This window comes from Centropristis striata, chromosome 21, assembly GCF_030273125.1.
Source record: "Centropristis striata isolate RG_2023a ecotype Rhode Island chromosome 21, C.striata_1.0, whole genome shotgun sequence".
In the NCBI taxonomy this organism is placed as follows: domain Eukaryota; kingdom Metazoa; phylum Chordata; class Actinopteri; order Perciformes; family Serranidae; genus Centropristis; species Centropristis striata.
The window spans coordinates 1559730-1587116 of record NC_081537.1 but is presented as its reverse complement, the minus strand read 5'-3'; the positions used below and the strand labels follow the sequence as shown (position 1 = coordinate 1587116).

Below are 27387 nucleotides of genomic sequence, written 5' to 3'. Positions count from 1 at the left end.
AATAATGATAATAATAATAATGCAATTAAGCAATTGGAGCCTCGGATTAGGGTTAGGGTCTTAAGGTTAGGGTTAGAGAGTTAGGGTCCTAGGGTTAGGGTTTTAGGATTAGAGTTAGGGTTAGGATAGTGGAACAGTTCCCGCCCCCGGTAGGGAGCAGGGGGTGCTCTCGCTGTCCACCCTGTTTTGGTCCTGGTAGGGAGGACGGGGCCGTTGGCCTCGGCCACATCGGACCACCGTCCACCCATCCTCAAAGCCATCCATATCCATGGGAGGTAAGTGTCTTTATTTTTTTTAATATATGTAGATATCCAAATGAAAATAAAAGTAAAAAATTTTTAATTTATTTATTAATGTATTTATTTATTTATAAACATATGCCAATGAAATAAGGAAGGTGTGTCCTGAAAATTAAAATAAATCAAAGATAAAGCGACGTTTCGACCTATTCTAGGTCTTCATCAGGCAACGGACACACTAGAAAACTGTTTAACTGGCTGTTAGATAGCTGGCATACATGTGTTCTCTTCTGTGGTCAGAGAGAGAATGAGCTGCTTCTGTTTCTCCGCCTCTTATATAGCCACAGCTCCTGTGCTCTGATTGGCTGCTTGAATTTTCCTGGAAATAAGTGGCATTTGCAATTCACTTGTTTCTTATCCTTTTAAGTTAGAAACAACATGATATATTTATGTATGAAATTTTTAAGTTAGTGGCATTGTAATTTAATCATTATTTAAATTTTTAATAAAATCGTTATTAATGTATTGATGTCTCCAATGAATTTATTTTTTATTTTTTAACCCCATGGCTTCCAAAATGAATTATATTGACTCCTATGATGCCCCAAATAAAAATCTTAAAGGTCATGGTGTAAAAAATGCAAAGTTTTAATACCCCAATGTCCAACTTGGATCATTCTAAACGTTTTGATGTAAAAAAAAAAAAAATGTTTTGTAATCCTATGCTGGCCAAAATGATTTTTTTTATGGTTACGCTGTCCGAAATGAATTGTTTTTAATATGAAGATGTCCGAAATTAATTGTTTTTATTGTTAAAATGTCCCAAATGTTCTTCTTTTCTTGTTTTAACCTGGAAAGTGATTTTTAAAGTTGGTTTTATTTTTATTTTCACGCGGGAAGTGATTTTAAATGGCTTTACTTTGTGTTTTCACGCGGGAAGTGATTTTTAAATGGTTTTATTTTTATTTTCACATGGTAAGTGATTTTTAAATGGTTTTTAATTTTTGTTTTAACACGGTAAGTGATTTTTAAATGGTTTAATTTTTGTTTTCACGCGGTAAGTGATTTTTAAATGGTTTATACTTTTGTTTTAACATGGTAAGTCATTTTTAAATGGTTTCATCTTTGTTTTCATACGGTTAGTAGTTTTTAAATGGTTCTTAATTTTGTTTTAACACGGTAAGTGATTTTTAAATGGTTTTACTTTTGTTATAATCTTCCCAAATGTCTCAAAAAAAAATATTTTTTAATCCCATGTTCCCCGAAATGAATTATGTTGGTCCCATGATCTCCAAAATTAATTATTCAATGATTGGGATGTCCCAAATGTAATATTTTTAGTATGATGATGTCCGGATTTGATTATTTTTCAACTTCAATACCCCCAAATGAATCGTCTTTAATCTTATGATATTCCAACCCAATTATTTCATCATTCCAATGTGACAACTGTCCAAAATGAATTGTTTTTAATGTTAAAATGTCCCAAATTAATTCTTGTTCAATCCCATGACGTCCAAAATGAATCATGATAACCATGTGATGTCCCAAATTAATTTATTTTAAAAATATGATATCCGATATGAAATGTTATTGTTTAGCTGTCCAAATTGGTTTATTTTTAATATTCCAGGTCCCAAATTAATTGTTTTTTTTCTATTTTTTTCTTTAAAAACTTCCTCCCCAATGTCCAAAATTAATTCTGTTAACCCCATGTCCAAAACTGAATAATCCTCTGAAATGAAGTATTTTAATGATCCAAAGTAATGTAAAAATTAGGATTAGGGTTAGGTTTATAAGATTAAAATTAGCACTATTTTTTTAGGATTAGGGTTAGAAAAAGGGTCAGGGTTAGATTAATTAATTAATTAATTAATTGTCCCAGTCTCTCTCTGTGTCCTTCCTCTCTGTGTGTTAGTTTTAGCCCCCCTATTTTTGACATGTTATTTAATTTTTGTAAATGATGACATATACAATAAAGTGATTTCAATTAAATCCCCGTGTCCATTCGTTCTTTTTCTACAATCCCTATAATTTTAATACATTTTATTATATTTATATTTTTTAGAAGAAACCAATTGTAATTAATCAAGGAGAGAAAATGGTGGTAAAGGGTAATGTAGTGGACACCTGTGTTGGTTTGACTTGCAGAAAATGTATTTATACAATTTCAGAGGAGAATAGCACCTCTGTGGTAATATATATTCATTGGGGAGGAAAAAGATCATCAAAGGTCGAAGGCTTTACCTTTTTCCTCTTTTATTTTATTTTTCTGGGGCAAAATACCTCCTCTTGTGTGTCTGAGTCCGACTGTATGGCGGCCATCAAGCTGGCATGGGCTGCTGATGCTGCTGGTGAAGGAGTGGGGGTAGATGCAGCAACTGTCTTGGAAGCACGGCTGACGGGTGTTAGCCTGATAGTAGCCGGTTCAGACCTGGTCACCGGTCCTCTGCTCTTCTTGCTGCTTGTGAGGAGCCCTTGGATTAACGGCTGCTCATGTGAGACAAACGGATTGTTTGGGTTAGGGTTAGGGTTTCACCTTTTACATGTATTTTCTATGGGGATTTTTGACACGCCCTTAACTCAACAACGGTACCTCCCACACGTTTGCAATTGGTGTCTAACCCCCCTATTTCGGCCACGCCCGACACGTAGAGCCCACTCACGTGTCTCTACGACCTTCCCATCAAAAGTTAGAATTTTTCAGAAAACGGAAATTTCAGAATTCCGTTTTTGGCCAATATCTCCAGAACCGAAGGTGCTAGAGACTTGAAAGTCGGTCGCGTCAGACCTAATTTGGGGTCGCTGAACACGCCAGAGGTGAATTCAAGTCTCTACGACTTACCGGAGATATGGCCATTTTAAAGTTTCAAACAAAGATTTCGAAAATTTCTCAAGGTTCCACGGGGTCAAACGACACACCATTGGAAAGTTCTGGGGCCAAGGAATCCAAGAAACTTGGTTCTATGACAATAGGACATTCCTATCCGGAGTTATTGGCAAAAACATTCTTGAGGGGGCCCTCGAGGGATTTATTTATCCCTATAACCCTAACCCTAACCCCTAGCCCCTCACAAGTGTTATTTGAATATCTTTACATTGTTTTACATGATTTCCTGTATTTGTAAGGCGCGTGGAGGCTCGTATACATTCATACAGCCTTTTCTTGTCCTAGAAACCAAATAGAGGAAACATGCTCTGACACGTCACAATAAAAGTCCTTTAAAGGTCCCCTTTTGTGAAAAATTTGTTTTTTCTGGCCTATACATATGTTTTTCAGTCATCCTTCAGCCAACCAGACCTGTGCATGTTGAAAGCTGAAACCCCTGCATTGTCCCCCCCCCCTCCTCCTTGGTCTGATGGCCCTCCTACGGGCCGTTTTAATTTGCCACTCGTCGGTGCGTAGATTCGGGTGAATTAGCATACATTGGTGAATAATTACTCCCAGAGCCGTCAATCAAGGCTTTGACGCTGCCACCTGCCACCTGTCAGTCCGTCTCAGACGTCATTGGGACTTCAGTAGCATAGTTCAGAGCTAGAGCTGTCAAAGCTTAGACTGAGACACGGCAAATGTTCTGTTGTTGCCTGAGACAACGAACAGAACAGTCTATTTTCTCTCCCACCACAGGAGGATAGAAGGAATCAATGGCTCGTTTTTATTCATGACAACCAGGTTCCTGCAGTAGCTAATGCTAACGCGTTAGTCTGTGCTAACCATTTTGCCCTTGACTGCTTCACCAACACGGGTCAGTTCAACGCTGGATATGCCTCGAAACTGATTCTTAGGGTTGGAGCCAGACCCACTATACGTGGCCAAGCTACAGTAAATGTGCCATCGGTAAGTTTGTGCTTTTCTACTTTGTGATATCATGTACAGTAAAGAATGTGCAGTTAGCGTTACCTTGGTCTAATAGCATGTCTCACTGTGCTAACGTGTGCTATCGGCTTGTTAGCGTCACTGTTATAACTTATACTATTACTTCTAATTTTTCTATTATATGGACCTTTGGTGATTAATCTGCTGCCTTGTGTGGTTAGAAAGACAAAGGGACATGGTATTTAATTAATGGTGTTTATCCTGTTACCGTGGCAGCAGTTCTGTGTGACATACGGCTGTCTGTCTGCTCTTAGCTCGGCTCCCCGGAGCTCTGCGTGGCTGTGCCAAGGACTATTCATAACATATACCCATATTCACGAATATGGATGATATTATTGCAGACATTCATATAATGTTATGTGCAATGCACCTCCATGCCGCTGCCGGTGTCGCGGATTTTTCATGCTCAGTTTATGTACTTTCATGTGCAATGCAGGATGTATCTATTGTGTGACACAGCAGCTGTTGCTGCTATATGGGGGACACAATTGACACCTAATGTGTTTTTTATTTTACATTCAAATAGAATGTGTTTGAGATTTTAAAATGGCAATGAAAACAGTAGTAATTACTGAGTCTGTGGTATTGTGCTATAGGATTTCAGTATAATGTTAGGTTATGATTTTTTATGCTGTTCCAAACCAGAGCATGTAACTTATGATAAAATATGCTAAAAGGTATATCAGATCAAGTGTTTGGTTGCTTTTAACATTTCTATTGTCTGGTTTTAGGCCAGTACATGGGTGCTAAGGGTTCAGCATGTTGGCTGCCAGGTGGAACGTCTAACAGCAGCATCGGTTGGTACACAGCTGTCCTTGAACACACTCAAGCCTCATTTCAGAAGTAAAGGTTTGTGGCAACTCATACATGAAAAGTCAGATAATCTGTCATTACCTTATATTATGAAATATTACATTTTTCAATTTCAATTCACTTATATTCACAATGTTATGTATCTTATGTCTGCTTATGTACATACAAGGTACCCAGACGACAACACTTTCCACCATTGATTTTGGAGTTGGCACGTCCACCGTCCCATTCCTCTCGATAGAACCAAGTATGACTTCAACACCAATCAAGGTGAGGTAATGGAGGACGGAGAGGATGAGGAAGATCCTGGGGAGGACACCTCATCTATGGTGGCTCCAGGATCACAAGACTCACCATATAACCCAGAGGACACCTCTGCTCTGTTGTATTTCATACAAGAATCATGTATTTATTACTTTTGTTATATAATAAAGTACATTTATTTTGTAGAAACAGTGTTGTGAGTACTGGTCTACACATTTAGTTTACAGTGATACATAATTGAAAAATATGTAAAACTGTGGTAAAGCACTGTGTTATTGAAGGGTAGCAGTGGTATGGTAACAGTCTGAGAATTTATAACATTTTTACAGCATACAGCATTACACTAATATTATTATTACTATTATCCTTTGCACAGAATTGCAACAAACCTTGACGATAACTATAACTCAAACTGTATTTCATGTTAGTATGCTAAAAAAGTTGATATTTAGCTAAAATGAATTGAATACATTACATAGGTAAATGACCATGGTATGACAACTGTTATTTGCTCCAACACAGAATACCGCTGCAACCCTGTATAATTGAAGTGTGTGTAGAATTATATGCCATTTCTATTTCAGTAACCCTGGGTGTTGTCCTGCACACTTCAAGTGCAATACTTAACTGTGTACTTTTACTACATAGAGTGATAACATAATACAAACATTTGTTTTACTTACATTTATTGACATACAGTAAAATCAAAAGTCATGTTCAAAATATTATTTGGCAAATGTTATTCTTTGAATGCAAAGGGATACTTACTGCTCTAAACTTCTAAGCTGCAAAGGCCCATAGGCAGCTCGATATATGTTATTAGCATTCTGCAAAGAGAATATATTTAAACATACAGGCTCAAGAGCAGGATGGTCAAGCATACATCTTGGTGGATCCTGGAGCTGGTTTACTCTTCTTCTAACCTAATAAATGAAAACAGGTAATCCAGTCATTTTTGCTAACTAAAAGACCATTTTACCTGTAACTCTTATTTATGTAATTTGGTAATGATACCTGTGGGATCTCCATGCAGCACACGTTTTCTTGCTCTGTGGGCATTGTTGCACAATTCCACAAAAACCTGTTGAAAAATCAATAGACAATGTTATGTTATGAAATAATGTAGAACACACACACAATGATGCTAATCCTAAACTGGGTGGGTAGATATCAAACTAACCTGATACAACAGGATCACTATTCCCCCAATTTCTTTTTCAATAACTCTACATAACTAACGTTACATACTGTCAGTCTTAATTTGTTTTGTTTTCATTCCTAGCCAATACAATGACTACTGTCGGATTTGTCATGGAACAGTAATGATATAAATAAAACAGTGAAATTCTAAACCCCAGCATTGGGGCAAATAAAACCATATTTAGAGGGAAAAAAACACAATGTCCTATCATGTCTGATGCAGGATGTTACTGGTCTGCTCAGACATTTACTGAAAACACACTCAGAAAGTGTCTGTACATCATGTTGTGCTGGTTTAAATTCACTGAGTATTGTTGAGGGAAACAGTGGAAAGTTTGAGCTGCTGGGGGAACTAAAGGAACATTCAGAGGCTCATCCACGTCTTTAGAATTCATTCTCAAAATGTCCTGAAAATCAGTCCAGAACCTGTTGCTATATTTCAGTCTGGACCCAAGTGGGAGAGCAACATTTCTCTCTGTTCAGCCATGTTGCCTAGCCTAGTAAATCACCAGGCACATGGAGCGGAAAAAGGAGACGTGCATTTGGAAAAACTTGAGTCAAACAGAGCAGAAAAATGTGAAATGCATAAAGCACAAAGCTGAAGAATGTGAGTTTCTTAGAGCGGAAGAATGTGACACACGGACAGGTGGAAGTGTTGTTGTGATTTTTAGCTGCTAAAGTGTTGTTGTGTTGCCATAGTTGGGGGTTGTCAGGTGGTTTTCTGGAGAAATGGCGTTCTCTGAGACAACATCTCCGTCTAGCAGGCAGGAAGTGAGGACGGTCCTGCTGGATAACAGCGTCACAGTGGAGCTTCTGTTGGCAGCTGAACAGGTCGGCCAGGAGAAATCATCTTTTGTTGCCCTTTTCCTAACGAAGAGAAACAATACAACAGATTCTTCACAAGCACATGAAATCATCTGTTTATTAAAGTGATTCATGTTGTTTGTACATAGTCGATGCTGCTGATACATTTATTACAGTGATCTTCATCATTTCATCTCTCTGTGTATCCAAGCTTCCAGCAAACAAACAACTCATGACCACATTTTGTCTCTAAATCCTTTAAGTACAAAAGTCATCAAAAATGTTCATTAAATTCTGAAGCAAAAATAATGTTCTATGGTATATCACAGCAAAATCCTCAATGCATCATTTAGTAAAATCCTTAAGAAATAAAAAAAGTAAATTCCTGAAGTACAAAAAATAGGCAAAGTTTTAATAAAATAAGCAAAATCCTTCATATAAAAAAATCCTGAGTACAAGATGAATTTAAATCCTTATTATATAAAAACAATATTTTTTATTTATTCTTAAATTGCCAAAGTACAAAAATAACTCAAATTCTCATGAAATGATAAAATTCTCTAATCACAAAAGTAAATGTTTGTAAGTACAAAAAGAGCCACATTTATCATAAAATAAGCAAAATCCTTATAACAAACAAATGTTAAAAAATATAGAAAATCCTGAAGTACAATATTAAATGCTAAATTCCAAAATAATTCAATTCCTAAAGTATGAAAATATGCAAAGTTCCTTTGAAATAAGCAAAATCTTAAGTACAAAATTAAGTCAAATTCTCATCAAATACAAAAATAAGTCAAATTCTTTTGAAATCATAAAACTCCTCAATTCCAATTGTAAATAAATTAAGTAAATTCATTGAAATCCTCCGTGTTGGCTAGCCTGGGTATACCCATACTGCCTTGTGCATTCAAATTTAATTTCGAACCTCCAGGGCCGTTTCTTAGCCCTGTTTTAGGATCCAATCACAGAGCGGGGAGGGATGGCAAGACGATGACGCGTACTACTCGGCAGACGGAAGCTTGTAGTTTTGTAGTTTTCTTACGGATCCAACATGGCTGCAGCAGACTCCTGTTTCACCACGAAAAAGGATGTTTTGGCCTTGCTTCCGACAGGATTCGGGAAAAGTCTAATCTACTAATCTACGAACTAGCGCCGCTACTAGCCCCGCTACTATCGCAGCCACTAGCCCCGCTACTATCGCAGCCACTAGCCCCGCTACTATCGCAGCCACTAGCCCCGCTACCAGCGCCACAACCGTAACGGCAGTGATCTGGCTACGAGCCGGGGGACAGCGGAGTCGCCGAGAGACCCGCAGCAGCTTGTTTATTGCCCATAAAATCAGTGGATGTGTGTGGCTGAATGTGAAAATGCTGCAGAAAAACGTTGCAGAAACGGAATTGAGCATTTTAGCCTCAAAGTAGAGATGGCCTAGTCTGGCTGTGTAAACCATAGATGTAAGCATCAATTTCTGTCGCTCTAGATACGTCATCTGGTATAACTGATACGATTGGCTAAGAGCTACCTACAGACGCTTTTGATAGACATTCTAAGCGCCCAATAAACGGCTCCGGAGGATCGTAAACCACACCTCCTCTACGGAGAAATGAACGGCTGGTGTTAGCCAGGCTACTTGTTGGTTCACTAGAGTAAAGTACCGAATGGAAACACTGTAAAAAAAGAAAAGTTGGGTGAACTCAAAATTTCAAGGCAGCAAACTTTGATAAAATTTTAAGTTGGACAATTAAACAAAATATGTTTTGTTTTTGAGTTTGCTCAACTCTGAATTCAGATTTTCAACTCAACTGTAAGTTGTACTAACTTATAATTTACATTGTAATAACATTTAATCCTTACTTCTGCTAACTTCTGCAATGTGCTGAATTGGCATGATTGTAACGCCGCTATGAAATGTCAGCTAATGTTTAGACCTCAATTTTGCGTTAGCATTGATACGCTAACGGCTACTCTTGTAGCTGTGACAAGCAGCGCCGCTAGCATCAGTTAACCGCTAGCATCAGTTAGCCGCTAGCATTCGCTCATGACTGAAAACCTGTTTGTTGGAGAAGGCAACCTACACATTTTCAACATTTAAACACAAACGACATACGATACTACACAACACAACTGAGAATAAAATTCCCGTATCATTTTAATTAATTTAATTAAGGGTTGATTTCCTGTGTGGACTCCAGCTGGAGGCAGCACAGCAACAATGAGACTTCAAGTGCATCTTAAACTCCGAAAGATGGCTTTCCAGCATTTCACAACAAAGAAATAAGAGTTATCAGAACTATTGTCCCTTGTTGTGAACCTCAACTTAAAGATATAAGTACCAACAACTCACCAACTTGTTTTTGAGCAGACAACTGGCTTCCTTTGTTGTGTTAACTTACATTAATACCCTAAATGTCAATAATTTATATTTCCAAGTTTTACCAACTTAAATCACTGTTTGAGGCTAAAAAATACAAGTCAGCTTTTTTGCAGTGTATGAACATCAGCCGGTCTGCTTATTTCCTCCTCGGCAGCATCAACTGTCTCCTCCCTTCCCTCAACCAACACTACTTCCATGCTTGTCACCTCCCACATTGATTACTGCAACTCTCTCCTCTTTGGTCTCCCTCACAAGCTCCTCCATCAACTTCAAATGATCCAAACTTCTGCTGCTCATCATCTCATCATCCCGCCTCATTCCACCACATCAGCCCGTCCTCCAGCCACTCCACTGGCTCCCAGTCAAACCTCTCATCATTTATAAAATCCTCCTGTACACCTTCAAGGCCATCCATAACCTGGCCCCTCCTGATCTGTCCCATCTCCTCCACATTGCACCTCCTCCTGCTCCCTCCGATGCTCCTCCTGCTCCTCCTCTCTGTAGCCTCCGTCTGCCTCACCACTATGGGGAGCAGAGCCTTCAGCCGCTCTGCCCGACTCTGGAGCTCTCTCCCAGCGGACATGTGGAACAGCCACTCTCTCCTGTATTCACATCTACACTCACAACTCATCTCTTACAACTCACTGCCTCTGTTTGATTGGACCGCACTTCTTTTCTCTCTTCCTCTTATTATTTGATGTCACCGCACCGCACTTCCCTTCTTCTCTTTTATTTCTTGTGTCTTGTTTTCATTCCCTGTTTTGTCTTGTTCTAATTATTGTACAGTGTCTTTGAGTGTTTTAAAAGGTGCTTACAAATAAAATGTATCATTATTATTATTATTATTATTATTATGAAGTCAAAAATAGGCAACGTTCTTTTGAAATAAGTTTTAAAAGAATATATTTTAAAAATTAAGCAAAAAAACAAAATGAGCCAAATCTGAAGTATAAAATTTGCAAAAGTATGTGTAAATTTGTGAAGCCAAAATAACTCAATTACTAATTAAATGATAAAATTCCAAGTCTTATTCACATAAGTAATTCAATTCCTAAAGCACAAAAAGTAATCAAGGTTAAAATGAAAAAAGTAAAACCCTTCATCCTAAAAAACAAACCCATTATATTAAAAATGATACAAAGTCCTGAAGTATATAATGTTAAATGCAAAATTTCAAAACACAATTAATTAAATGCAATTAATTAAGTAAAAGTAGTAGACAAAGTTCTTATGAAAAAAGCAAAATCTTAATTATAAAAATATGCAGAACCCTTTATATAAAAAATATGAAAATCCTAAGTACAACACTAATTCATATTCTTGTAAAATTAAAAAAATATTTATCAAAATATTAGTAAGTAATATTTATATAAGTCCAAAAGTAGAAAAATAACTCAAAAACAATTTGAAATAATAAAATCCCATTTCCTTCATCACATTGGTAAGTACTGTACATTCCTGAAATACAAAAAATAGTCAGTTATAATGACAAAAAAGGAAATTCCTAAATTAATCCTTATTTAGTACAAAACCAAATGAAATTCTTATAAATAAATAAAAAGTCTTTCTCAAATGAATTTGTAAATTTCCAAACTACAAAAAAAGTAAAATTCTTATGAAATTATAAAATTCCTCAATTACAACATTAACTGAATTCCTAAAACAGAAAATAGGAAAAGTTCTTAAAGCAAAGCAAAGTCCTTTGATAACAACAACTGAGTAAATTCCTTTGAAGAGATGTAGATGCTGAGGAAGACTCACTGCCTCTATTTGGCTCTAGGTTAGGAGAGCATTGTGCCCTCTTACTGAACCTTTCCTGGAAACCAGTCAGAACCAGATCAGGGTGCAGCTATTTCACTAAGAAACATACGTACAACACGCCACCGGCCTAAAAAAGGGAACTAAGAGGGAAGATGTCTAGTTTTTAGATGAAATATCACCAGGTGTCCAGTATGGGTTGGCTACTGAGTCACCATACAAAATTGACCAACTGCCACAAAGCCCAACCTGTTGTCTGGTTCCACAGCCAGAAGAAAACGGTGAATTTAGGAACTTTTTGGCACTCTGACTTGTGATCCCGGCGTGGACACAGCAGAGTCCAGCTGCTCATTGCTTTTGGCTTTTGTTCTTTTAATAAATGGTAACCTGTATTCAGTTGTTTTGAGTCTTTTGTAAAAACCAAGTCTAGAAGTAAAGAAGCGGGAGGCTTTAAGAGCCCCGGCTCTAACAGTGTTTAGATATTTAACATGATCCTGCTGGTTGTTCCTGGTCGGCCTGGGTCGCTGTGTGTTTGCTTTGAATCGTGCCGGCTGCTTGGACTCTGTAGACCTGCTCTCACCTCTTACTTTAGTGAGGTGTTGTTAGGTCTTCTGTAGGAACCGATAGGCTCAGGGACATGTTGTGGTCTTTTCAACATAATGTAATGGAACAAATCCTGATTATTGAAGGGAACTTGTGAATATAAATCCATGTGGGTGTGAGACGAGCTGCTTGGAGGTGCTACTCTGCTCCCTGAGCTCCTTATTCTTCAGTCGGCCCTCCTTCAGCTGCAGGAACACCCAGGTTATAATAATCCAGCTCCACGTCCTCCCGTCTGCGGGGCTTCTGCACCCTGTAGACCCTGTAGACCCTGTGGGTCTGGAGAGACATGACGCACACAGATGTTACTTCCTGCTCTCTTCAGTTCAATAAAACAGACAGAGTGCTTCATTTCAGTCGGCGGTCTAAACAACAGACGAGTGTCAGTACCTTAAAATAGAAGTAAGAGGCAATGTTCGCCATCAGCAGAATCAGAATCAGCGGCAGGACGACCGCTCTGATGATAAAAGGTCTCGGATCTGGTGGATCTGGTGGCTCTGATCAAACACACAGACACACACAGTGAGACAGTGAGGGAGGTTGGATAGAGAGCGTTTGGTTACCAGGATAACTCTGGTTCTCTGAGCTCTGAGTGACGGATCTTCTGGCTTCTGTCCGCTGGAGGAACGCCTCTTGAAAATGGCGAGTTAGGAGCTCAGGGCTGCTGGGACAGATCTCACTCAGTTCTCAGAGAACCAGAGTTATCCTGGTAACCAAACATGCTCTGTCCTACAGTTCAGTGTTTGCTGTTGTCATGATACACTTTGTACACGTTTGGTTACTATATGAGCTGTGTAACACAATGACAGGAGTCACAGTTGCCCTCATTTATCAAACGGGCGTACGACAAAAAGTGAGTGTGAAGTGGGCGTACGATCATTTCTACACAAGGCTCGGCATTTAGCAAATTGGACGTGAGGAGGATCAGATCTCAGTCTGCTCTCAGCTCGTGTAAACAAATTTGATTCAGCGTGAAGTCGACACTTCTGAGTCTGAGAACTGATTTTAGACTATTGTATCGATGCCTGGAGCTGATAAAACCATGTTTTTAATGGTGACAAACGAAAGCATGTTTTATCTTCATCATTTATTACTAAAACCTCATTAAAAATAAATACTCCCTGCAACCGTGAAATTCTTTTACCAGAATACGAGCAGAGGCTATTAAATGTTGTTGTCTTCTGTTTACCATTATTATTATTATTATTATCATAATTATCGTGTCAGTAGGCTATTAGGCTTTATATATCACCATGTATGAGTTAAATATTCCAACCTCACCGGGAGTTGAATGCTCCACTGCTACTCTGCTGACAGCACCACTGATTTCCTTCCTTTTCTCTTTTTATGCTGCCAAACTAAACCAGTTTGTTGTTGCAGCTGTTGGACGTCAGCATTTCACTTTCTGACTCTATGAAATTCCTCTTCTTTTGGATTAAAACTGACTTTAAAACATTGTTTACCTCCTTCAACCACAAAGCTATGAAACTTTAAGTCTGTGCTCTGAATGTAAAATATTCACTGAACTTGTTTGAGTTCATAACTATAAGTACTTTTATTTCATAAACCTCCCTCGCTGCGTATTTCTGTAAAATGTCTATTTCCTCCTGTTGTTATTTGTAACGGTGCACTTTGATAATGAAGCGACTTTGGGGGGGGGGGGGGGGGGGATCTTCTTTTTGGTCGTATTGGATCCTTCGGTGCTGTAAACTCTCGGGGTGAGCCATCTGGGTCGGGTATATATTATATTATATATACAGTATATATTATATATAATAGTGCGTGGTATTTAATTGACGCTTGTTTCAAGCCGCCACATTTATCAACAGCCGACCATTCTCACGCTGTGATTGGCGAGATACGAACGTTTGATAAATCCCACGTGAACCCTGTCGTAAGACAAAATCTACACTCAGATCTGCTCTCGTTTCTACGATCGTTTGATAAATGAGGGCCAGTGTCACATGCAGAAACAACAACATGCATGAACGCTGTTGGCAGCTGATCATTTTCAGTCTGTTTGATGAATCTTCTTTAACAAACCTGTAAACATTCAGCTTACCTACAACAGAGACAGAGATCTGACGGCTCTCAGAGGAGAAGTTATGAGAGAAAACATGGACGTGATAAACACAGCTGTAGCTTCCTTGGTGGGCGGGCTCTGCAGCAGGAAACAGGAAGTGGGCATACTGATTGACAGCTGGCTGGGTGAGGTTAGGAAACAGGAAGTCAGCAGAGCGATTGACAGCTGGCTGGGTGAGGTAAGGAAACAGGAAGTCAGCAGAGTGATTGACAGCTGGCTGGGTGAGGTTAGGAAACAGGAAGTCAGCAGAGTGATTGACAGCTGGCTGGGTGAGGTTAGGAAACAGGAAGTCTGCAGAGTGATTGACAGCTGGCTGGGTGTAGTTGATTGATGAGTTGGAGGAGGTGAAGGAGAGCTGGAAGGAGCCTCCTGGGTACTGATGCTGGATGGAGCAGCTGATGGTGAAGGTGGAGCCTCTGAAAACCTGAAACTCCTCCTGATGCTGCTGCTGCTGGGCCTCAGAGACCCCGTCCATGGAGGAGGACCAGGAGATGTTTGGCTGAAGCAGCAGGTCTGTAAATACAGAGAGGTGATTGGCTGAAACAGGTCTGTAAATACAGAGAGGTGATTGGCTGAAACTGGTCTGTAAATACAGAGAGGTGATTGGCTGAAACTGGTCTGTAAATACAGAGAGGTTATTGGCTGAAACAGGTCTGTAAATACAGAGAGGTGATTGGCTGAAACAGGTCTGTAAATACAGAGAGGTGATTGGCTGAAACAGGTCTGTAAATACAGAGAGGTGATTGGCTGAAACTGGTCTGTAAATACAGAGAGGTGATTGGCTGAAACTGGTCTGTAAATACAGAGAGGTTATTGGCTGAAACAGGTCTGTAAATACAGAGAGGTGATTGGCTGAAACAGGTCTGTAAATACAGAGAGGTGATTGGCTGAAGCAGACAGGTTCCTCCAGGTGTGTCCTGTCAGGTGAAGCTCAGCAGTCTATGTCTCCAGAAACAAGAACACTTCTCTGCACTTTAGGATGTTTCCAGTCCAGTCCATTATAAACCACTGACTGTCACTGTGACAGAGGAAGGAACTCACCGGAAACATTTCTGTCATTCATGATGTCATAGATGATGTCACTGACGGGCTTACCTGAACAGACGAGATCCAGGATAGACTGAGAGGAAGATGGAGATGTTACACAGTCCCTCAGAGCAGATCCAGTCTGGACACAGTAAGAGCTGATCTCCCACACAGATCTGTCTGAGGACTCCCTTCTCCGTTCTACAGAAACAGCAGAACCACAGTCTAAGTCTCTGCAGGCAGCTGCTGCTTCCTTCAGGGTCCAGTCAAAGTAATCATCAACCACTGGTCTCCAGTCTCCTTCATGTTTCAGCTCCAGTGTTCCTGCACAGCGACTGTCTCCTCCCACCAACCTGACAGGCTCTGAACACAAACAAGAGAGTCATCAGTAAAAGAATAAAGTGAGTTTGATGAGAACAGAAATTAACCAAATGAAAGCTGCAGCTCCTCTTCTACCTGAGCAGGTGAGTCCAACAGCTCTGCCAAGTGAGGAGGTGTTTCTATCTGAGCCTGAGCTTCTACAGTCCAGGAGAGCAGACTCATTTCCTCCACACTGGAACTCTTTGGTCCACATTGGAGCCTCCCCTTCTCCATAGAGCGCCCCCTGGAGGACTGAAGGAGCCCCACAGCCAAGCTCCCTGCAGACCACCTCTGCATCCTGCTGGTCAAAGTCAGCTTCACACACTGAGGACCAGCTCTGGTTAGACTGGTCAGACTTCAGCTCCAGTCTGCCTGAGCACAGACTGGTCCCATTCACCAGCCTGACAGAGTCTGGAGAGGAGAGAGAAGAGAAACAGAGAGGTAAAAGACTATTATAGATATATAGACTATTTATAGATTTTTTTGGGAGCAGAACAATATTAGGATTCATCAGGTGAAAGAGGAGTCTGAGGGAGCGGATATGGTGAAATTCTTAGATGAGCTGATATCTGTAAAGCTGGACATTCCTGGGCATAATTGCTAAAAATAATAATAGTTGTCCGGCTCTTTCATTCATTTTCATTTCATTTTATTAATTTTTCTTTTCAAACCGAAAAAATAAACAACATAAACTACAACAGCGTATGCTAGATGCATATACATATTCATACACATACTAACATAGGCACCATTAAACAGATGTACATAAACATATAAACATTAACACACATACAGTATATAAAGCCCTATACATATACATGCATCTGCCCCGTCTAAGTAATAAGATAGAAATAAGAACCAGTTAACTTAATATTCAATATGCATTTCCTTATATCATTTTGGTTTGGAAAAAAAAGGGAGTAGGCTGAAGTATAAAATACTTATCTAGGCCTCTCCCCTGATACTCAACACTTCAAAAATAAGAAATTGTATCTCTATATATAGCCACTTAATGTCAAATAAATATGTATTATTATTATTATTATGATTTATTTATTTATTTACTTATTTTTGTATTAGTCAACCATAGTATATCAAACAACTTAGATCTGAGAATTTCTATTACTCCCGCAAAGAAAACAAACAAACAAACAAACAACAACAAAACAAAACACTGAAGGCAGTTACAGGAACATCCTCATCCAGTTTGCGAGCTGTACTTTTTTAGCATATAATTTTTCATAAGCCTTTTTAACTTGACAATTGTTGTGCATGATTTCATTTCATGGCTGCAGCTGTTCCATATTCTCACTCTTTTACTTGTAATGCAGTGATACTTTGAATTGGTCCTTATCAGGTGTTTTCAGTACACATATACCTCTCAGGGCATGTGTACTTACTCTGACCCGAAACAACCCCTGAATACTTTGTGGAACTTTTTGATGAATTACTTTAAACATAAACTGTGATATTTTAAAATCTACTAAGTCTCTAAATTGTTTTGTTGGCTGCCTGTAGTCAGCGTTACAAACTATTCTAATAGCTCTTTTCTGCACAATATAAGTGCTTCCCCATACCTCAACACAATAGGTCAAGTACGGGAGAATAAAAGAGCAATACCATGTTTATAATGAGGCCAGACTGACCAGGGGCCTCATGTATCAACGCTGCGTACGCACAAAAACTTTGCCTACGCTGTTTTTTCCGCACACGCCATATGTATGAAAAGTGAACTTGCCGTGAGAATGTGCGGACCGCTCCGCAACCTATCGAGCTGCGGTGAGAATGTGCGGTGGCACCGCAAACTTTTGTTTGGCAGAAACTACGGTCTTTATGCTCTATTTAAAACGTCTTTCATGTCTAAACTCATACTACACACAACTGGCATTATTTTTATAGTTTATAGCTCTCGGAAAATGGAAGGAAAATGCCGTTTTCCACCATCAATAACCCGTTCTAAATATGAGGGGATAGATGATTTTCTTTAAAATATGAAAATAGATGAGACTTCACCTGCGTACTGCTGCTAACTTGTGCAATGAAAGTATGTTGAAGTCTATATGTTTTGATGTTAAGATTGTATATTTTCTTAAGTCTATATATTCTGCTATTTCCACTATTTTTATAAGTACCGAATTTCCGTTAAAGTACTTGTGATTCTAATTATGGAGCGCACACATTTTTCACAGTTAACCTGCCTTAATTACTGTGTCAAAGTCCCGATCGCTGACCTTTTCCCCTTTGGTTTAACATGGATTATTATTATTATTATTATTATTATTATGGAGATGTTAACGCTGCAGGTGCACAGCGATCCATGACCACAGATCTTTCTCTCCGGAGAAAAAACATGTGTTGGAAATCCTTTCAGAATAAGTCAGGTGTGGTGCATATTTGATCCCGTATGTGATGTTTAATTGGGACAACAAGTTAAGTGTGGCTTATAAACTAATGCGTAAAAATGATTTTGGCCCGCATTACGCACTGGCAGCTCTAACGGCTCTGACTTCATTCAATAACGGTGGCGTTTAGAAGGAGCGTGTTGACGGACCCTTCTGTCATGGTGCAGCTCTCTGGTCCGGCTGGTTAACAGCCACAGTGACACCTTGTTGCTGATCCCACACCTGAGGCACTAAAAAGCTCATTTTCCTGCCTCTACCTCAGAGATCACCACGTCCACCTTGCTGCAGTGGCAGTAAGTTGATTTGTCGTTGTTTTGTCGACAATCAGCGGGCATGCCGGCGATTTATAGTCATTTGCGTATTCATTTTCGGGAGGAGCCGGGGCGTGGCTGGTGGCTCGTGCATGTGGATCAGTTCCACGCAGGTTGGGATGTATCAAGGAAAGTTGCTGAACCTGGTGTAAGAACAGTTTGATACATGTGGAATTGAGTTTGCGTACGTACTTTTCTAGTTTTGGGAGTACGCCATCTTTCAGTATGAAAGCTACGCACTCTTTGATACATGAGGCCCCTGGTGCTTAGCTTAGTAGCACTGCAATTGATTTTGATACCTTTAACTTAATGTAGCTTATGTGTGCCTTCCAATGTAATTCATCATCAATTATAACTCCTAGAAATGTAATAGAAGTTACTTGTTCAATTTCTGTGTTATTTATCCTCAGTTTCTTATTTGTGTTGATTTGGCAATTACCAAAAATAATACATTTTGTCTTACTTAGATTCAATGTCAATTTGTTTTCGTCAAACCACGCCTTTAACATTGAAAGTTCTCGTCAAACCACGCCTTTAACATTGAAAGTTCTCTTTCCACCGTATCCAGGAGTTACTGCAAGTTTTTTGTGTCATCTGCAAATATAATGGACTTCAAATTTTTGCAGACTTCACCGATATTATTTATGTACAAAATAAACAGAAAGGGGCCTAACACTGACCCCTGGGGGACCCCACAAGTAATGTTCTGTATTTTAGATCTTGTTCCTTGTAGTTCTACATATTGCTTTCTGTCCTGTAAATAGCTCAATGTCCAATCATATACTGTTCCTCTAATTCCATATCTTATCAACTTTCTCATCAATAATTCATGGTCTACGGTATCAAAAGCTTTCTTCAGATCAAGAAACACACCTATTGCATATTCTTTTTTTATTGCTGATGTTATCTTGTCTACAAAATCTACCAATGCATGTGTAGTTGGTTCTGAATCCATATTGCCGTTCATACAGTATGTCATGTTTTCCTCAAATCCTCTAATCTTTTAGTGAATATTTTTTCTAATATTATTGACAGTTGTGGTAGCAATGAGACAGGTCTATAGTTTGACAATACATTTAATTCCTGTCTTGTAGATAGGCACAACTTTCGCTCATTTCATTTTTTGAGGAAATTCACCAGTTTTTAGGACTGGTTACAGATCTGTGTGGGGTTTTGCTTTACATTCAATTAGTCCATCACAATCTACTGATTTCTTACTTTGTATTTTTTTAACAATATCAATAATCTCGATCTCATCCATTCCCTTTATAAATATAGTTTCTTTAATATTTATGCATTTACTCTCTACATTCTGTCTGTTTCCAGTGTTAACTATATCTTCAGCCAGACCAGGACCTACATTTACCAAAAAAATATTGAATTAATCTGCAGTCATATTAATATAATTAGTCTTTATAATATTTCCATTTAAAATTTTGTTTGGATAGTCTGACTTCCCTTTCCTTTTCTTAATGATATTATTAAGCAGATTCCATGTAGTGTTTATATTGTTTTTATTAGCCTCTAATAGTCTACTTTAATACTCTTTTTAATAGTTTCTCATGATTATAGTCGATTTATTTTTGTATTTCTTATAGTTATATTCTGTTTCCATATATCTTTTCCTTAAGAATTTTTTGTACAGAGTATTTTTCTTGCATTCAGTATTCCTTTGGTCATCCATGGTTTATGTACTTCATTTTGTTTTATAACATTTTTAACAAGAGGGCAATGTTTTTCATACATGGGTATTAGGATGGTCTGAAATGCTTCATAAGCTTCATTTGTATTTTCCAATTTTTTTCTTTTAGACTATTCATTGACTTCTGTGTTATTTGTCTTGTTATTTGAAGAGTTTTACCATCTTTATCGTTCGTATTACTGCAGCTGTGGATTATTGCAAACGCAGGAAGGTGGTCACTAATATCACTAATTAAAAGTACACTTTCTATTTTCCAATCAATCACATTGGTTAATATGTTGTCAATGGGCCTCATTCATGAAACGTGAGCAGAACGAATTTGTGTGTAAACCGTTCGCAGACGGAAATTTACGTGCATCTCCGCATTCATCAATATTTTAGTAGCTCCGATCTTTTCGTAGCTACTAACAAAATCTACACATGCTGCTGACCACACGTAGTGCTTGTGTAAATTTAAGAACGCATATAAATAATGCTCGTCACTGTTGGAAATTACAATTTTAATTCATAATGCGTTCTGTTATGTACACAATACGCAGATGCCTTTGAAACATGTGATATAAACATGACAAACGATTAAAAATATAACATATTTAGTTAAATTAGTTGGCAATTGGCGGGATTAAGATTCAGATTAAACTCATAATTGTGAATTATCTATGTAAATTGACGCATCCTGCCTGCAGTTCTCAGAGGTATCATTAAATTAATGCCAGAGTATATCCAATTTCCATACGGCGCACAACGGCAGACAGAAGTAATGCAGGGGTTCAGCGCAGTTGCAAACATGCCAGGTGTTATCGGTGCCATAGACTGCACACACGTACGCATCAAGGCTCCATCCGGTGATGCATTTGCTTACATTAACCGGAAAAACTTTAATTCTGTGAATGTGCAACTGATCTGTGACGCAAAGTGTGTGTTGTTAAACGTTGTGGCACGGTGGCCCGGTGGGACGCATGACGCAGTCATCCTGCGTAATTGCGCAGTTGGCACGCGTTTGGAGGATGGAGCTGTGAGAGACGGCTGGCTCATTGGTAAGAATATAGCCTGCATAATCACATGTGTGTGTTATATATGGACTTACCTTTCTATATCCATAGGGGATAGGGGTTACCCACTGACGCCGTGGCTTATGACCCCACTGGCCAGCCCGCAGACACCACAGGAGCATACAATGAGGCGCACGCGGCTACTCGGGCCGTTGTAGAGCGCACCAACGGGGTATTTGGACTCTGAGCGTCCTCCTCCTGTGGCAGATGTACTTTTTTTTGTGTGCGCTAATGCGTTTCTTTGCGTCAAGTTTAATGTCAAACCATTTACGTTTAACCTCGGACGTAGTTCTTTGCACTACAGAAACCACATTTACTGCGTCCGTCACCTCCCTCCACGCTTTCGCTTTGCCTGTCCCTGTCACACCACTACTAACAGATGAAAATAAAAAAATTTTTTGGACTCCACTTCTCCCAAAATAACTTCAATCTCCGCTTCGGAAAAATTCTTTTTTCTTTCCCGTTCTTTTTTTCTTTGTGCCATGACTGACAGGTTGACAGGATGCCTCTACACACCTCCTTATATGGTGGTCATTAGCAATTCATGGGCGGGGTTCATGCTAATTGCTGATTACCGGGAGCGCGCTGCCACCTTACGATGGATTGGCATTCATGATCATACACACGTGTTTACGATCAGATCTGAGTTTCCCGCGGCGTTCATGAATCCGGAGTAGGTTTTTAGTAGCGTAGGCTTTTATGTGCAAATCTACGCACAAATCTACTAACGTTTCATGAATGAGGCCCAATGAGTGTAGCACTATGAGTAGTTATTCTGCTTGGGCATTTAATAGCAGGATATAAACCTGAACGATAGATGGAATTAATGTACTCTTTAGTTGTGTTATTGTAACGGGTATTGTGCGAACCCAAACGCAGTACAAACAAGGCCCAGAAACGAAGGTCAGTTAATGGTTTTATTAACTGCAATCCGGCAAACACACAGTTCAATGGCTTGGCAGGTGGCTTGGTCAGGACAGGCAAAAGTTCGTAAACCAGAAGGCAGGCAGTCCAGGCGAACAATCCGAAGGGGGGCAGGCAGAGCTCGTAGTCAGGAACGAAGGGTAGAGGTCATTTACAAGGCGGCAGGCAGAACAGGCAGGTTGAAGTCAGGCAGGGTCGGGACCGGGAAGACAGGCAGATGAACGCTGGAAAGTCTCGCATGGCAAAGAACAATCTGGCACTGAGTGAGTGTGAGGCTGGAGAATATATACTGAGCAGGCAGGAGGGGCTGATTGGTGAGTGAGGGCAGGTGTGTGATTAGTGAGTGTGAGCAGGTGTGTGTGATCAGTGAGTGGAAGCAGGTGTGTGATCAGTCAATGGGTGTGGTGAGAGTAGAGCAGTGGAAAATTACTGAGTCCATGGGGAAAGGCTGGAGCAAACTATGACAGTTATGTTCTCCTGGATTTAACAAATCGATGTTAAAATCCTCACAAATAAAGAACAACTTTGTGTTATTAAAGTTAGCCAGTTCAGATAACCTCTAAAGATGTCAATACAGGAACCAGGTTTCTATGAATACAACTTTCTACTGTGACACACTCCATTATATTATCTATGGCAAATGACATATTACTGACCACATGACTCATGCACGATTTATTTATATATAAAGCAACCCCTCCACCTCTTGTTGCTGCTGGTCTGTTTATAAAGTAACCATCATATCCCTGAAACTGAACCATATCAGTCAGTCCCTCATTCAACCAGGTTTCTGATATCGCTTTAATAGTGAACTTGTTGCCCAACTGCTCTAAACTGATTTACTGTTGGTAAATACTTTACACATCAGTCAGAAACTCATTTAGACTCATTTACATTTGAGGATTCATCACTGATGATAAATGGATATAATATTTTTTTAAAAGACAGGAATTCATATGGTGGAGGGGTTGCTTGTTATATTCAAAGTCATATACCTGCTCTAGTTAGGGATGACCTGATGACATCTGATACTGAAGTACTCTGGTTACAAATTCATCTGACACATCTTAAACCAATATTACTAGGATGCTGTTACAGGCCCCTAATGCTAATAGCTGCTATTTAGACAGAATTTGTGATATCCTAGATCATGTGAGTAGTACTAATCATGAAGTGTACTTTTTGGGTGATTTGAATGTAGACTGGAATTCCTCTTGTTGTCCAATGAAAATGAAACTTATGGATACATGTGCTGCTTGTAGTTTCTAGCAGGTTGTAAAGAATCCCACCAGAATAAGTTTGAAGGGTGACGGCACCAGAGCTGCTACTTGTATTGATCACATATATGTAAATGTACCTGAGGTTTGTTCTGCCTCCATATCTGTCCCTATAGGTTGAGGTGACCATAACCTTGTAGCTATCGTAAGTAAAACAAAAGTTCCCAAGCCTGGTGTTAAGATATTAAAGAAAAGATCTTTCAGTCATTTCAATCCAGACGTATCATACTGACGCAAAGGGTACCCTTCCACGTCTGTGTGAAACACTCTGGGTTCTCAATTGGCTCCAATATAAACCCGCTGGCGGCGCTGAGAAACGCTTAGAGCAGAGGCTACAGCCGTCTATTCACTCCAGTGATATCCCGACCACGGCCCTACATGACGCTGCGAGCGACAATCTGATTGGAGAACCGAGGACCCTGTGCACGGAAGTATTTTTCTCACTATTTTAAGGATTTCTTTTAATGACGTCGTCAACATTTCTCAACACAAACACATCAAAGTCTCACTGATAATTCAACAATAAAATAGCTTCATGTTGTGGCTCTCAGTAACATTTTTTTCTCCTTCGATTCTGAGAAATAAACTTTTATTCATTTGTTTTGGATAGCGGAAAGGCCTACATTACCTTCAATCCTCAACAACAGTTGCTACGGCATTCCGCTGGCGGACATTTCTCTCATTTTTTTTTCTCCGGACTCTGCTCTCCTGTTTTAGTTAAAATATCTTCATTAAACAAACATTGTCATCCTTTTTTAGCATAGATAATATACATACAGTATAATTATTTATTAGACAGTGTGTGATATTCGATATATTGGGTAGAAATAGGTTTTCACAACCCTAATACGGAAGAACTACAAAACGTTTTTTCTGATGTCGACATAAGTACTGAAGAGAGGTCTAGGGAGTTGTAGTTTTTTTAATAAAACAGGGTTTCCCCTAAAATTGGAAGTTGGAAATACTTAATTAGTGGCTTTCCAGGGGTTTGAGGGGATGTCAATCACATTTTTGGCATCAGAATTTAAATATTGTCTTGTTCAATGGGGGATTTTTTATTTTTTCAGCATATCCTAAAGCTCCCCCACTCCCACCCCCTTAGTGACTATGCTCACATTATAGTCCATGTCAACACCTTTCTATAACAGTCGGTCTCATGTCTGTAACCCTTTTTGTCTCTTAGTTATAATCATTTAAATATGCCCCAGGGTTAAGGTTCAAAGGTCAATATCTCAAAGCAAGAATATTATAGAACTATGAAATTGATATATGTTACTCTCCAGGCCAAGACCTTTCCAGTGATGTATTTGGTTTAGCTCTTTGACAAAGTTTTATTTTTTTCAAACCTTGGAAATCTGCCCTAACAGACTTAGATTCCCACAGCCCTTTGAGTGCTCTGAGTGCGAGATGTGAAAAAAATTATATTCATGTGTTTAGGGAGCTTTAATAAGAACTGTGTGTGTATGTGTGTGTGTGTGTGTGTGTGTGTGTGTGTGTGTGTGTGTGTGTGTATTCATGTTTTTAAGGAGCTTTAATAAGAACTGTGTGTGTGTGTGTGTGTGTGTGTCTGTGTGCTGCAGTCAGTTTCACTGTATTGTAATGTTAAAGAGTTTCTTTTCTTTCAAATATCTGCACTAAATGAGTTTTCCTCCTCCCTGATACGAGGATGTGAGTCCACTAAAGCTCTGCTAGCAGCCGGGTTTACAATACTCTGACAGAAACTCTTGGCTTACCTGAACAGGTGAGATCCAGGATAAACAAAGACAAATATGAAGATATAACATATATAGATTATAAACCACTGACTGTCACTGTGGCAGAGGAAGGAACTCACTGGAAACATTTCTCTCATTCATGATGTCATAGATGATGTCACTGACAGGCTTACCTGAACAGACGAGATCCAGGATAAACCAATAGGAAGATGAAGATGCACACTCCCTCAGAGCAGATCCAGAATCGACACAGTCAGGTCTGATCCACCACACAGATATCTCTGAGGACTCCTCTCTCCGTTCTACAGAAACAGCAGAACCACAGTCTAACTCTCTGCAGGCAGCTGCTGCTGTCTGCAGGGTCCAGGCAAAGACGCCATCCACTGCTTTCCATTCTCCTCCATGTTTCAGCTCCAGTGTTCCTGCACAGCGACTGTCTCCTCCCACCAACCTGACAGGCTCTGAACACAAACAAGAGAGTCATCAGTAAAAGAATAAAGTGAGTTTGATGAGAACAGAAATGAACCAAATGAAAGCTGCAGCTCCTCTTCTACCTGAGCAGGTGAGTCCAACAGCTCTGCCAGGTGAGGAGGTGTTTCTATCTGAGCCTGAGATTCTACAGTCCAGGAGAGCAGACTCATCTCCTCCACACTGGAACTCTTTGGTCCACATTGGAGCCTCCCCTTCTCCATAGAGCACCCCCTGGAGGACTGAAGGAGCCCCACAGCCAAGCTCCCTGCAGACCACCTCTGCATCCTGCTGGTCAAAGTCAGCTTCACACACTGAGGACCAGCTCTGGTTAGACTGGTCAGACTTCAGCTCCAGTCTGCCTGAGCACAGACTGGTCCCATTCACCAGCCTGACAGAGTCTGGAGAGGAGAGAGAAGAGAAACAGAGAGGTAAAAGACACCAGACACAGATTGAAAAGATGTCATGAAACAACAAATCAGTGATTTAAACTGGATGGAGCAGAATTCCAACATTGGAACAATAACAAGTGTGAATGTTTTCAAACCACACAACATCACAGACCTGTTGACTTGTACACATTTTGTGTAGCAGGAACACATAGTGACATGAAAGTACAGTTATATGATCTGTAGCTCCTAAACTATGCTAAAAGCTGATCACACCTGGAGGTCAATTGTGTCCTTGCAGTACTCAGGTGTAGATGGGGCACGCTCTGCTGCGACAGAACACACTGAACTCCGTCTGACTGGTTATTTTTGCGTCGTGTTACATCCAACTTGTGTCTTCGTGTTCTGTTAAATGTTCTATGTTAAGTTCCACACTTGGCTGACCAAACATGAGCCGGAACTACAAGGCCATCTTCATTTTACTCACCTCTTTATGGCTGATTGGTGACGACCTTACACTGCTGTCAGACACTGGCTACCGGTGTTTGCTGAGTTATGCCTGCAGAGATCTGCTGCCCCTCGCAGGAGCACCACAGCAAAAACTATATTGCAATGATTTCTCCTGTAAAGTCTGAATTAAAAACCATATAACGCTTTTTGTGTGCTTCATCAATGGTGATACATAACCTGCTGTCTTTAGTTTATCAAAGTTTAGACTCATCAATGTTTTATTAGACTCAGCAGGGTTTTTTTTGTCAAAGTCAGTCAAATATGTGCTGATAATAAAACCATTTGATTCCTGTAGCAGTTTTATTTATTTTAGATGCATCTTCCCTAAACCATCTTACCTTGGTATTAACTGAATGTAACTCACACTATCTAATTGCCCAATATATGTGCAGAGATAAAGTTATGGATGCAATATGCAGAGGTGGGACTATATTTTATTACCTGCCGAGATCAGCATTGTTCCTTTCTCAGACCAGGTAAGTATTAATGTATGAACTGTCCTCTCAAAACAGTCTAAAATATGAGCTGCTAAAAGCATTTCACTCCTGGATATCCAGAGACAAAGTTAGGAGGACACGCATTATATGGCAAGACTCATATTTTAATTGATCTGGAGTTTATTAAGTTATACGTTCATTGTTATAACAATATATTTTCAGGTTTGAACAATATATTTATCATGTTATTACATGAAATGATCACATTACAAGATAATATTTTAACATTATTAATGTAAGTAACACTTTATTCTGGTGTTATCAGTTTATTTTTAGATATTCCCGTCCTCCCACCTTCCTGGTCTCTCCCAGTCACAATGACGGCATTCGACGTAAAACAAGATGGCGACAGCCGTGAAACTGAACTGAATATTCAAACGGGCAGTCCACAAACCAATGGGTGACATCATGGTGACTACGTCCATTACCTGAACAGGTGAGATCCAGGATGTACGAAGTGTTATATGATGATGCTTTACACTCCCTCAGAGCAGATCCAGACAGAACACAGTCAGAGCTGACCTTCCACACAGATCTGACTGAGGACTCCTTTCTCCGTTCTACAGAAACAGCAGAACCACAGTCTAAGTCTCTGCAGACAGCTGCTGCTGTCTTCAGGGTCCAGGTAGAGATATAGTATTCATCCACTGGTCTCCATTCTCCTTCATGTTCCACCTCCAGTGTTCCTGCACAGCGACTGTCTCCTCCCACCAACCTGACAGGCTCTGAACACAAACAA

General features: G+C 39.6%; 1 long non-coding RNA gene across 1 annotated transcript; it reads left to right on the top strand.

Moving 5' to 3' along the window:
- The first annotated feature begins 3791 nt into the window (after nucleotides 1–3791).
- LOC131959001 (uncharacterized) lies at nucleotides 3792–5479 on the top strand. Its single transcript, XR_009389372.1, has 3 exons — nucleotides 3792–4077; nucleotides 4848–4965; nucleotides 5099–5479. It is a non-coding gene; the product is annotated as an uncharacterized LOC131959001 (long non-coding RNA).
- The last annotated feature ends 21908 nt before the right edge of the window (nucleotides 5480–27387 follow it).